At 39.6% G+C, this 14,340-nt stretch overlaps 1 long non-coding RNA gene across 2 annotated transcripts in view; it reads right to left on the bottom strand.

Annotated features, from left to right (window-relative positions):
• LOC139673601 (uncharacterized) overlaps positions 1 to 14,020 on the bottom strand; it is a 100,128-nt gene extending 86,108 nt beyond the window's left edge. The window contains exons 1-3 of one of the 2 annotated variants that reach the window (XR_011698149.1): positions 13,829 to 14,020; positions 13,400 to 13,549; positions 10,722 to 10,880 (exon numbers count right to left, since the gene is read on the bottom strand). This is a non-coding gene — a long non-coding RNA (uncharacterized lncRNA). Of the gene's footprint in view, positions 1 to 10,721; positions 10,881 to 13,399; positions 13,749 to 13,828 lie in introns of those variants that run through there. The other variant, XR_011698148.1, reaches the window with a different exon arrangement.
• Between the last annotated feature and the right edge of the window lie 320 nt (positions 14,021 to 14,340).

Here is a 14,340-nt window from a genome sequence, read left to right as displayed (position 1 = left end):
TAGTGCTTTGGTTGTTTCATTCCAGGTATAATAAACCAGGCCTGTGGACAGAGTGTGTCAAAATAGCCATTGCTGGTTGATCTGACTCATATTCTCAGTTTTATTCTGCCTGCAGATCCTCTTGCCACAGAATAGATAAACAGAGCATAATGATAGTATTTCCAAACCAAAATGACACCCAGTTTGGTGCTCTCTTTCAGTAAATCCTTGCAAATATTCCTTCCCTGAAGCACTAAGAACATAAGCAAAACATCTAATCATTTCCTTGAATTGTTGCAAAGAGTTTGAAAACCTGTCAACTCAGGTCCATAACATACTATGAAATATTCCAAGAGATGCATTTGTTTACTGCAAGCTGGCTGAAATTTAGAAATTTTCTCAGGTAGAGGAACATGCTGGGTAATGGGACTTTCTGATAAGATTTTCCTCACAAAGAGAACAAATACGGCTTTCTGAAAGAGATGGTTCATATGTATGTAGTGACAGTAAAAAGAAATTGAATTGATATTAATGTAGCCAAAGAAACCCCTCATTGTTAAAGGTACTCTGTGATTTTTTTTTTTAGTTAATGTTAGAAAGTACTGTATACAACTAATACCATGATATTGTTCCATACAAAAATCAAGATGTTAAATATATATTCACTGTGGACTAAGATTAAACAGGTCACTGTAAAACACTCGATAATCAATCACCCACTAAGTAGCTGGGCTGCAAAACACACAGGAACAGAACTGTAAATACGACTCACCTTCCCCTCTCTGCCTTGGACTAAGCCTGGTTCCTTATTGATATTGAACAAAATATCCTTATTGATTTGGCTTTAACATCCCCATTTCAGGCACGTTCCTACAATAAAGTCACCTTCCTGGTGTCCCTCCATCACATGTACTCCATCATCCCAGTCTCCCCCAGGGCACTGAGCAACCTGGTCTAGTGGAAGGTGTCACTTCCCCTGGCAGGGAGGTTGGAACTGAATGATCTTTGTCTCCTCCAACACAAACAATTCTATGGTTCTATGTTTTCTAACCCACATGATTCTATCTCTCTCCCCTTCCCACAACTCCAGGCTTTCCCACATTCGCCCTGGATTCACATTTCCAGGTCCCCCAGTGTCACAGCCTGCTGGGGCAGCTAACCTGGAACTGGGTCCATATCCACTTTCTGACTTGTCTGGTGGTTGCTATCCTTAGGGAGGGATAAGAGGCATTCCTGTCATTCATTCCCTTGGAGGGATTTCTAATAAAGTCTTTCTCCTTCACATAGGTGTGGATTTACACAAAATGTGTAGGAATGTAATATCTGAGAGGTGGCTACCCTGTGTCAAAGGTGGCTGAAACGAGCCAATGGACTCAAAAGTTATTAAGATACTGACTGACAGGCAGGTACAATAAAATCATAAATCTCATTCCCTTAGGAAAACAGAATGGAAGGGAATGGAGGTTTTTTCTTTAATCCAGCAGTGCTGAAAACAAGAATTGTCAACCATTTAGGTGTGGGGTCCTCAGAGTAATAAGATTCCAGGAGAAAAAATAACAGTAATATGTGAGGTTATCTTTCAGATTTACCCTAAGTATTTTGCAATACTATCTTTTATTATATAAAAATATTATTTTTTAAACTAAGTCTACAGTTTAGTGTGATTAGGTATGGTCAAAAGCTGTACACTACAGAAATATACCAAACACCATACAGTTAGCCAGAAAGTCATGAGAGACTGGAACACCAAACTGGCTAAGCTTGATATAACTGAGTCTTAAGACTAAGTTTTAACGTAGTGAGAGAAAGCTACTGAGTGCCTAATTACAAATGTGTATTTTGTTCTTCCATAAGAATTGTGCACAAGTCTTATCCATCTTTAGGAAAGTGAGGTAGAGTGACTGGAGACCAGCCTACAATCTGCCAGAAGCATTCATAAACCTTACATATGAATTTCAAAAATGAGATAAATGGAATCTTTGTCTAATTTTGCTTGCCACAAAGAGTCCTAAGGAAAGAAATAGTCATCCCAAATGTCTCCTGTGTGTGGTTCAGACTCTGCAAGCAGAGATTCTTGGAAATTTTTGGCTGAAACAAGGTCATCAAAAATGGCTTGCTGAGTTAAAAAATGTTGGTTCAAAAAACATCTTGACAAATGTTGACCTAATCCACAAAAGACTCTTGAGTGAACCCTGGACTCCTTGCAGTTCTGCTGTCTTGGCTAGCAATGTATGCTAGTCCCAAGGCAGACGTACTTGGCAGATATCCTCCCAAGATTTCAAGTAAGGGTCTTTTCATCCCTCAGCTGCTCATGAAATTAGCAGTCCTGCCAGCTTTGAAGCCAAATCAAATAAAAAAGTATTCAGAAAAGTAGAAATCCTTCTTTTTTTCAGCCAACTTCCCTGCATGTATTTGTCTTTTATAGTAGAACTCCACAAAACACCTCTGGCTTTAAGTTTCCTGGCCAGTGTAGACCTGCCATTTTCTGGATGAAATTCTCTTAGAAAAGGGGACAGCAAATCCTATTTCAGGCTGATCCTTGGAGGACAGGTCATATCTCCCAGGGAAACATGACAAATTGGGCACTTGTTGCAGGTCTGCTCCTCAACGCTCTGGGCAGCAAAGCAGGCATGTTTTTAACATAGGTATTCAGCCCTTCTGAGATGCTTCCAGGAATCCTGTTTGGCTGATCTGGCATTGGTCAGATGTAGGCCCTGTGTTACTGCTGCCAGCCCCTTAACTGGATGTCTTGGATACCATCACACATCTCAAAAGGCCTCAAATTATATAACGCTTGAAGAACTGGATCCCACCCAGCAGGTTGATGTGATTTTGTGCAGATACTCACCTCATCCACACACCAAAATAACTGGACATGATCTAGCCTAATCCAAAAGCCACATCATCATATTAGCACTACGTTGAGCTTAAACTCGCAAACCCTGACTCACAGATCACATCTGTTTGCAAAAGACCATGTAAACTTAACTCTTCCCATAAAAGAGATCCAACAGTGTCTCTTGAAATTCTGGTTTCCAGACACAATAATCACTTCATCATTCCTCTCCCCACTTGCTGGCTCCACTGAAGCAAATATGTTTTATTTTAATAGCCCAAAGTATTCCTAGAGCTGGTGGCCAGTGAAGGGATCCTTTACAACACCAGTCTGTGGGCAATACTCTCCTTCCTTTTCCTAGCCCTTAAATTCACTAAGAAGGAGACTACAGCACTGGCGGCAGAATGACAACTCAGTCCCAGCAGCTGGTCTGATCATTCCTGTGACTGCTTACCATAGAAGGCAGAGCTTCAGGGGAAAATAAGTGCAAGGCAATTTCTTTGACCTGACTCATTTGAGAGAGGTCAGGATTTCTGACCCAGTAGCTATTCCCTAGATTGCCAAGGACCACTCCCTTGAAAGATCACAAACTGTTCCAAGAAGGAAGAAAGGGAAGAAATAGCAGGAGTACATTACCACAGTCAGTTCTATCCCTACAGACATTGTACACGAGCTTCTAAGTTTCTGTTAGACATATTTTCTGTAGTTCACCCTAAGAAGCACAGGTGGGACAATTATTTGTTTATAAGACTTTGAGGTATTGAAAACTACCAAGAATATCTTACCAAGCAACTCGCAGCTTCCTATGCTATGGCACACCACTCTCCTCTTGTACATAAGTTGCACAATGGTCCCAGTGTGAGCTATCATCAGCTTGAGAGTTTCATAGAAGCTAAAAGATGCAGGGTAGGAAAGTGGATTTTTTTAGGGAGCCAGAGGGAGGAGGGAGAATGACAATAGAACTATCCATCCACCTGAGACACATACACACAAATCTGGGAAACATCTGTGTATTGCATGCCACAGGTTACATCACTTAACAATGTTTTCTTTTTAGATGTTCGTTTCAAGCTCTTCCACAAAAGAAATCAATTACTAATGACATACAGCCCTACTTTTCTTCCTGAACCCATAATTGCTTCCAATTTTAAGCTAAAATTAGCCATTCATGCTATCCAAATGAGCATAGTTTAGTGCTGATGTACGTAAGCGATGCTTTAGATTGTTGAACATAGCTGATCTTTGACAGCTTCTTCTTATAAATAACAGTTTCCTTTTTACACCAAGAACTTTTCAGAGGCGACAGATGTTTGAAAGATGGGACTGAATTAACTGAATAGCCTGTAAAACCCACCAACCTGAGATTTGCAAATATGAAAGCTCAGAATTCTTACAAAAGCAGCCTGCAGAAAGCATAAATCACATCTGCGTAAATGTCTCTTTTTCAGTCTACATCCTTTGCACGTCACATTGTCAGCATTTAACACATAATAAATGATAAACAACTTAATAATTTGCATTGCTGACACAGTCAGGCTGCATTGCACAGAGAAAGACACTGGGAATCCATTAAATAAAGTAAAAAGCAATGGTAATAGTAATATACCACAACTTTTTGTTTGTTCAACAAGGTAGAAAACACACTGCAGAAAAGCAGAGCTGCATCAGTCACAAACCTCTCCTCCATCAGGAGATTGTGGTCCTGTGCTGAACAAGGGAAAATGAGCATATTCCAGCAGTACTTCAAATGACATGGCTTGTACTTGTCATGCAGATAAACTGTTCTCTCAGCAGGCAGAGTGGAAAGACTCCTAGTGATAAGCAATTTGGTTTTATTTACATACAAACATATGCAAGTACATGTGCATGCATGAGGGGGCAAAACTGAAGAAACATGTTTGACACTCGAAGAAGGAAAAATGAGTTTCATAGTGGTCTCTTTGTCTTGGGGGCAAGAAGAGGGATTCAAACCACAAATTCATAGCAGCCCCCACATCTTCTCTGTTCTCTGTTCCCTCCTGCTGGGATCACAATCTTCTCCATCTAATGGGCCATACACTTGTTTTCCACCTGTTAAGCCCCTTACAATACTCAATGTACAAGTTATATTTCAGCAGCGTGGAAGGAGAACTTCATCTACAGACAGTTTGCTTCTCAAAATCCCATTTTCAACATTATTTATATCAGTAAATAAATCAGACAGTTCCAATCATGTTATTTTTCCATAAACATCACTCTTTGATTAGCTATTCTCTTTGGAAAATTCATACACTGGTCCCAAACTAAATGTAGTTTGTCAGTTCAAGCCACATTCTGCATTTTCTACTTCTTGAAGAAAATGGCTTCAGATTAGTAGAAATTGCAATGACTGTTTTGTTATGCACTCAATCAGCAGCCCAGCATACACTTTACAAAAATCTCCCACAAGAAATAAGATAAATAGCACCATCCCACTGCTTCCTAAGGTAGAAGGCAGAAACAAATTACCCAGCTAACATACAAAGTATACAGAATATATTACAAAAAAAAAGTATGCATTATTAGCTCTAAATTTATATACCAATTAAGTTGTCCATCTCTTTGAAATCAGACATATTACCTTACTACTTTCAGGCTTGTGAATAGGATTTGTGAACATTAAAAGGCACAGGTACTAGGAAAGTTTTCATATGTCACACTGTCACTACAGGAGCAAGGTTTTAAAGGTAAAAACAGTCCAAGAACTTCAAATTACTAGTGCAAGTCCAGCTGCACACTTGCATCAATCACCACCTCATTGCCAGCATTCATCTCCCCATTCATGGTCCCTCAAGTTACAAAGCAAAGTATCAAATGAGTGCAAGTGCACAGGCTGCTGTAACCAAACCAGTGGAGAAGACCTCAAAACCACCTCTAATTACTCCATCCTTCTTGTGTGACCCCAGCTGCAGGCCTGCACCTATTTTGTGCTAAAGCATGGTTAAAAAACCCCTATTGTTCTCATGATCTTTATGAATTTTGTTGATTTAAGCAGAAAAAAAACTTCTGTTTCTTTTTCCTGCTTCACCTAACAGGCTATGTGTTTCTCCAAGCTGGAATTGTCTCTTCTTCTACAACTAAAAAGAACAAAGCATCATTGAGTGTTACCACTAGGAAATAGTAAATCAATGCAAATAAGACAAAAGCAGCAACCACAAAAATTGTCTGATGCTTCTCTTGAGCAAATCCCTCCATATTATTACAGTGTGATTATGGCAATGAAGAAGTAGCAGAAGCAGGAGAGCGACCTTTCAGATCCAACAAACTCAGATGGATATGGAAAATAAAATACATAAGTATCCCCTAGAAAAATAAGTCAACAACAGATGGTAAAAAAAAAAAAGGGGCAATTAAAAAAGTCCTCCCACATACCCTGGGATCCATCATGTTCCAGAAGATTTTGCTGGCTATATTCAGTAGGTCAGAGGATGATACACTTGGGGATTCCTGTTGCAGTAAAGACTAATGGCAGATTTCAAGGACACATAAAAGAAAATTTAAAAGTAGGCTATTACTTAAGCTTGGAGGTGCCCAAGTACCCCACCCTGTATCTCAGAGCATTCATTTCACAAAATGAAATAAATCACAACTATCTTTTTCAGGTCACTGTAATTTGTTCTCTTTCAGAGATTTTATAGTTGCTAATCTACCTAGAGACTTAGATGAAAAGGCAGTACATGATAATGTGACTAAAGATCATAGCAATGTGTAGATGCCCAGAAGTCAAAGTCTGAACTCTTTCCATCACTGAAAACACAAGTTCTACTATGATGTCCAGAAGTTTCACATCCTGATAGACTGAAGAAACCACCAAATCTTTTGCACAGAATGCCAGAATTCAAGTCCAAAAGAACAGATTCCATATAATCTATTAATAGACACATCAGTCAAACTCTCATCACATGTGCAATCAGCAGTTGGACATCTATTTGCAGGACCTGGGTTTACCTGTAGAGCAACATTCAGCACTTCAAAGCTACAGAAATAATTACAAAAATCAAAAGATGTCTTCCCAGAAAGAAAAAAAAAAGGCAAGAAAAATTAAATCCTTACCCCCAAACATCTGATTCTTTCACTTACTTCCAGACTTCCATCGAGGGTCATAAGAGAACTAGTAGGAACTACAGCACAAGGCTGCAACTCCCATTCTGTGCAAGACTGTACTGGGTGTTTGCACAGCAACTGGATGGTGTGTGAGAACACAAAGCAGAAACAAAAGTCAGCATACTTATGATGGAACCATTGAATGGTTTGGGTTGGAAGGGAACTTAAAGATCTTCTAGTTCCAACCACCCTGTCATGGTCAGGGATACCTTCCACTAGACCCTGTTGCTCAGAGCCCCATCCAGCCTAGTCTTGAACACTTCCAGGGATGGGATATCCACAGCTTCTCTGGAAAACCTGTGTCTATGTGTCACCACCCTCCTAGTGAAAAATTTCTTCCTTATATCTAATCTAAACACATGGCATTCCACACTTTCCTACTGGTGCCAATACACAGTCTCACCTAATTTACATGGCAGAAAAAGAAACAGAAATATAGAAAGTGCAATTTATAAAACAGATCCTCCTCCTCATTTAGAGATTAGCAAATTTTCTCCACTTAGCCTCTATGTTCACACTTTGCATAATTAACCTATTTCATTAAAAGAGGGAGTATTTTTCTTATGAGAAATGGGAACCCAGGTGCTGTAAGTTATGAAGATTTGCTCAGAAAATCCTATTTTCAAATCCTGCTCAGGCGCATTTCCTAAACTAAACCCAGTAATATTACTGATTGAAACAAAATGACAAGGTGGGAGGAGGAGTGAAAAATACTAACTGAGAACCAAGGACATCACAAAATGAACAATGTTTAATCCATCTTAATGCTACCAGGAAAATTAAGTTTAAGCTGCACATTTAATTAGTCTGCTAATGCTGCTTGATGGGCCTCCTCGTAATGCCAAGACCACTGGGATCTTCTGTGTGTCCCCAAGAAACCTGAGATTTTTCATTATGTCTGCATCTATAGCAGAGATATGATTTACTTGTCCCTTCTCTTGGGCTTCAAGCCTATCAGTATTTACACATAATTCATGTCCCTTTTGCTTCTGCATTTGCAGGAAGATGGCGCATGCTGTTCACAAAGAGTTTTCATATTGTTACAGCTGTGCATGGGAAAATCTCACCTACTGCTGGGCCAGTCAAGTATTTTTAGGCTCCAAATAGCTGAATGTGTTTGTCAGGTCTAGCAATGCCTTCTAAGAGAACTGCATCTCCCTGTAGTCTTAAAAATAATGTCTGGGAGAATGTGTTTCTAACACAATGCACAAAACACAGCTCAGAGGGTTATCAGCCTTTATGTTAATAATAGAAGGGAATTGTTCCCTTAGAACTTTGGACTGAAAACACCAAAGGGTAGTTGGTTGTAAAGACCACAAAGTTATTCTGTTTCATTGATTAGCTTAGAGAATTTGTTTGTTAGAGACTGGATAAGTTCAAGAAGTCCAAAGGCTCCTTAAGACTCTGTTTGGTTAATGGATTTTGAACAGCCCTACAACACTTCAATCTTTCCTCACTGAGCTGGAGGCCAAATGAAGATCTCAAGCACTAATCATTAAGGGTCAGATTTTCTCCTAGCAACAGGATCCACCAACCAGCAGGTCAAATCGCATTCTTCTGATTTGGGGAAAAAAACAACCAAACAAGAAAAAAAAACCTAACTCATTAAAAACCCCAACAAAACAACCACACAAAGAAAACCCACCAAAACAACACCAAATATCCACAAACACATTATATCAATGTGATCCTTCTGGGCACACTGGACACTAGCTCCAAGAGCATTAATTGATCCTACAAGGAAATATGCAGGGACTAGACCTGGCTGCAGTATCATCTCTTTTTCACATTCAGAACAGCAACAAAAAACTCACATGGTACTGCTTAGTCCCTGCTCTGATTCTAGTCTGATTTCCAATAAAATGTTTTAATACAGCATAACAAAACCTGACAGCCTATATTTTGAGCTGAATCAAGGAAGGTGATTGAGGATTACACACACATTGAGCCAAGTTAGCCTGATTATTCCCTCTTTTTTAACTGAGAATGGTGACTTTTGAATTTCAGTTCAATGGCAAGGGATTTTTTCCAATAGAGACATACCAAAGAATTGAGCAGAAATACTTGATATAAAAAGAGCTCTTCCTTACATTTTGCAGAGGCACACTTAGGCACACATGCACTCTAAAGTTATATGTAAAAATAAGTACATGTCTGTGACCAGGTTAATCAATATAAATTATTTTTATTTGCTGCCTTGTATGCCATCAGTATTTCAAAATGCAATCTGCAACAACTACTTGCATCTTCTACACCACCTTTTGTCTTTGACGCATCACATAAACACTCTTTGCATCCAGCAGTGGGAAATATTTCAGAGCATGTGTTCTTGATTTATAAGTTTAATTAGAAACTTTTATGCTTTATACTGAAATACCTTGAGAACAGCTTGCCTTGTCTGAGCATAAACAACAGAATTAGAATTCCACACACATATTCCCTGTATCTTCATGTTATTGCCCACAATTTCTTGTGCAGCCCTCAAAGAGAGAATCACAAGGCATGCAACAAAAAATTGGCATTGCATCCCCTGTTCTTACCTTGCCAAACACTATGCAAAAGAAGAACTTCTCTGAAGGCAACAGAAGCAGCATGTCAAAACTGCTAGGGCAGGACCTTACCACAGCCCCTGCAGGACTTCACAGGTAGTGCTGCCTTGTCCCCACAACTGTAATTCTTTAACATGCAAATAACCCATTGATTTTAACAGTGTCCAGTAACAAGTGCAGGTTTTGGCTCCAAGAGTTCAGCAAGAAAAGTAACAGCACTTAGTACTTCAGGAACAATGCAAACCTAAGATGGTATCATTATCTTTATCTTATAATTAAGGAAACCAAGGCACAAAGCTTGAGTGATATTCATTGGTAACAGGAAAGCCAGGGATACAATTAACATTCTTGTGGCTGTTCACCCATTACACAGAGTCCATGAAAATAGTAGAACCAAACTAAGTTTAAAGGCATAAAGAAGAAATAAGGTGGTTCTGTGTTTCAAACTCTGGAACTAGGGCTTAGAGCAGCAAAATTGAGATCCTAGCTCTGCTATAGACCTACTAAGACATACTGAAAGGTTCATTTAGTCCTGTCATATTTGAGTCCACCTGTTGTAAAACAAGATTTTCTTTCTCACAGATGCAGAGCATCTCTCTCTTCAGCAGGTTTTTCCACATACATATTCAGTTTGGCAAAAATACTTTTTGCTGAAAAAAGATTGATCAAAAATGCTCAGTCAGCCCTAAACAGAGAAGGAACTTTCTCATTATCTGGGTTTATTGAAGTCTCCAATAGTCTTGGTCTTTTCTGAGGGTTCTGCACAGCAAAACGAATTGTGATCCCAGTAGAGATTAATCTCATTCAGAGCATCGGTAGAATGGAATGGGCTCATTATCTTAGGAAAACAAATATTATTCCTAAATACAGTCCTCTGCTTAGACACAATAATGAGTCATAAATGGCAGTGGTCTGAAATTAAAAAGATGGAATATCCCACAAATTATTTGCACTGTGAGCTGGATCGTTAAATGTTTGCAGAAAAGGCTCTAGCTAATCATAGGAATAAGGAAAATGCTCCAGAACTCCTAAAACTATGATGACAGAATTTCCACCTGCTTTATTTCATCAAATGGCTCAGTAACAATTGTACCACTGGGTATTTCAGCCTTGAGAAGGGGCACTCTTTCAACAAGGGACCTTTAAGTGCTCTTGAAGGACTGGAGGCTGGAGGACAAGCAAAGATGGGGAGGATGGAAAAATGTAAACGGGGTTGATAATCTTCATACACTCACCTTGTAATCCCTGTGCTTCCTTTTAAAGTGGAGAAACTTTGTGTGAAGAAACTAGCACAAACATTTCCTGGACAGCTCTGACTCTCCTGTCACACACTGACATGGAAGCTCTTCCCAGATCCTCTGCACTAATGCTGTAGGGGAAGAGAATCCTTCTGCCTGTGAAAAAAGAACAAAGGGCACTGACTTTGGCAGCATGTCAGCAGCAAACAGCACTGAGGAAGAGGGAAATCCAGATCTGACCTCTCCTCAAACAGCCAGGATTCTGAGTCCAACATAATCCATGGTTTTACCAGACAACTTTGATAAGGTCATTAATTATTGGCTGAGTAACCCCTTGCTATCCCTAAAATCAATTACCTCTTCTTCTGTATTGATTAAAACAATGCCTTGCTGTTTTCTCACGATCCTGCTTGTCAACAGCTCTGTTAGATGTCCTCTCTGTGAGCAGACTATTCTCCCTTGGCTTTTGCAAGTGCAACTCAGAAGCAGAGGATCAGACAGTAGGAAGTTTTCTTTTCGTTCGCATTCTCCTCTCCACAGCCTCTGCTCATTGAAGTTATTGACTGACAGACCAAAGTGAAACTACCTTAACTTTGTACACTTCGTGAGTAAGTAATCTGAAAGCTATAACGTAGCATTTTCTCACATAAAAAAATAAACCCTGTTGAATTACACCCTTTACTTGTAAATCAATGAATTAATTATCGAGCCAATAATCTTGGCTTTATTAAAATGACTGGAGGATGCCCACAGAAACAAAAGCATAGAAAAACCTTTTAGTCCTCTAGAGCACTCTCCTGATACAAGCTCTGAAGTCTTGTGTTTTGTTTCTCTGTTTATAAATCTTTCACGGATCACCAGAACATGTTGTGCTTGGACTACCAGCACTTTACCTGAATGATAATGGACAGTTGCATCTCCAGTGTCAGGATCAAATTGTAGTCTAAGAGCTGTGCCAAGGACTCTGACTTTTACAAACAATCTCTCTACTCTCATCGTTCGATATTTTATTGTCATCATGTTTTGACCCTCCTGCAACTGTTGTGGCCCTATAATGCCAGTCTATGTACAAGAATAACAGGAGTCTCAAAGATCCTGCAATTCAAACAGACAGGACAAACTCAGGCAGAAAGTAAAGGAGTGTTATTTTGCCCAATTCTTTAAACAGGGAGTTTAAGGCAGAAAAAGATGTGGTCAGTTCTGACTCACAACATTTCTCTTTTGTTTCCTTCTCCAGGTTCAGCACAAAGATACTCTGGCTTTCATTAGCAGCAGACAAGACACAGCTCTGAAGATCAAATGTCACCCTTGACCCATAGCTCAGATGTGGCATGTGCAACAGCAGAGCACTTGGCTGCTGTAATACACTTCAGGACTTACTCTAAGGAGGGAGCGTGCCACTTCCAAGAACATGGATCAGGGATATGAAGTGGTTCTTCCCACAAGCCTTTTGAAACTTGCTTTTATCTTACACTGGCTCCAAAAAGACTGTATTGGAGAGATGGTTGAATATCTTTTTCCCTACATTTTTGAGGTGAAAACCATTCCAACATGAACAACTTCACAGAGAACTTCTTTGTGAGCACAGAAATTTAGGAGATTTCAGTGAAAAGTGAACAGTGGTAGAAACTGAAATTCCCTTCTGTCCCAGCTCTCAGAAAAAACAAACAACCCTAACCTATTTTACACTACATTTTGGCAGGATGAGAAAGAAAGATGTTTTTCAAAGGTGAGCTCCCAGAAAAGATAAGCAAGCAGAAGTCCTTTTAACACAAACATACCAACTTTTGCATGGGCTACCAAATGGCAGGCAGTATTTTGGGAACAGCTCTTCCCTGCACAACCTTACCTGGAAAAAATAAAGTGTGATGGAGAGAGAGGCGTAAGGAAAAGAAATAATTTGCTCAAAGCTAAGCAGGAAAAACCATTACCAGAACCATAGACTATCCTAGTCTCTACCATATTAACCCTGGCCCCCATAGACACATGGATCTCCTGGCTTTATTCACAGGCTCTGTGAATAAAGCCAGACCTATCCATGGCTCTGATGTTACAGAGGATTTTGAAAGAAAAAAAAAGAGAGAAAACAAGTTTGAATCATAATACTGTCACTACAGTGACATTTTTGAATCATTTTTAAATTACTCTTAGTCATCATAAACTCATAGAACTGTCCCTTCAGTAGTAGGTGTGATAGAGCCAAAGCTGAGGGGCATGTTGATGCAAAAATTAGACAGAGAAGCAGAGGTATGTCTGGTTTGCTTTAATTTTGTGGGTTTATGTCAAATACTGAATCGTACTCTAATGCTCTTGCATATTTAATTTCTCTTGTTCTTTTCAAGAACTAGCAAATTTGACTGCTTGCACTGCCAAAACACTGCAAATTAAAACAATATACGCAGTCAAAATAAGATCTTGAACTATTACTAGAGCATAGCCCTGCTTATATGAGACACCCCAGCAAGTATGTTCTTCTCACAGTGCAGTCCCTCCTCATGGTACATTATGAATTATTACAACATGACAGTCATACAATATAAAGTCCATTGAAATCATCTAACAGTCCAAACTTCCCATTCATTGCAATGAGAGTTTGTCTAGTAAAAATAATTAGACCTGCAGGGAACTGTTCCAGAGTCTTGCCAACACCAGTGAACAAAACCCTCAAAGCTTACCAGTTTTAGCTCAGAAGTTCACTGATGTTCTCCCAGTAGAATCGCTCTTCATCATGAAAACTGAATGTACCACTGATATTTCGTGTGATGAAGACCAAAGCCTAATGAAAGGCATTTAAATCTGTGCCAGCAAAGAGGAAATTCAGACTTCTGAAAAGCAAAGAGATGTCAGAGCAGCTGGAAATATTCAGTATGATCCTCCAGCTGAACACAACTTTGCTGGCAGACAGGAAGAAAAGTCAGGAAGAAAGCAGGGCTTGCTCTTACACACCATCCCATGGACTACCCTCTTAAGGGTTTCCCCCTGCCAAAAAAAATAAGAGAGGAGACAGAAGGGAGAGATCAAGAACACCACATGAGGAAAACCAGCCTAAAGCAAAGTCTCGGCATTAGCCATTGTCCAACACAAACGAAATACAGCAGTCTTACTGCAGCAGGATATGCAGCTGGTGTCCTTCACAAATCTTTCTAATGATGGAACTGGATTATTCAGCTATCTTCTGCCTGGAGAAATATGAAGAACTGGGATACATGAGGAGAATGGCAATGCTCAGCCGATGAATCCATAGAGCAAATCCACTCACTTAAGTGAGGAAGATGATATAACCACTAGAGGCAGGAAACGTTTCTGGCTTTGTGTCTATATGAGTACAGCTGACTTCAAACTGGAGAAGAAAGATCAGTCAGGATGAAAAACCAGTTTTGCAAGAGGAGACCAAAGGGGTTCAGCTTGTTTAGACTGGCAAAATAGCTTTGTATAAAGGGGGAAGATGGCTCTCTACAAATCTATCTTGAGGATAAACACCAGAAGACAAAAGAACTATTTTACTTAATGGCTAATAGTGGCACAAGAACAAATGAATATAAATTGGCCATGAATACATTTAGATTGGAAATTAAAAGAGGGTTCCTAACCACCACAACAATTAGGGTCTGAAACA

The sequence above is a fragment of the Pithys albifrons genome, chromosome 6 (genome assembly GCF_047495875.1).
Source record: "Pithys albifrons albifrons isolate INPA30051 chromosome 6, PitAlb_v1, whole genome shotgun sequence".
NCBI classification, from domain to species: domain Eukaryota; kingdom Metazoa; phylum Chordata; class Aves; order Passeriformes; family Thamnophilidae; genus Pithys; species Pithys albifrons.
The sequence above is the reverse complement of the archived record's forward strand: the minus strand, read 5'-3'. Positions and strand labels throughout refer to the sequence as shown.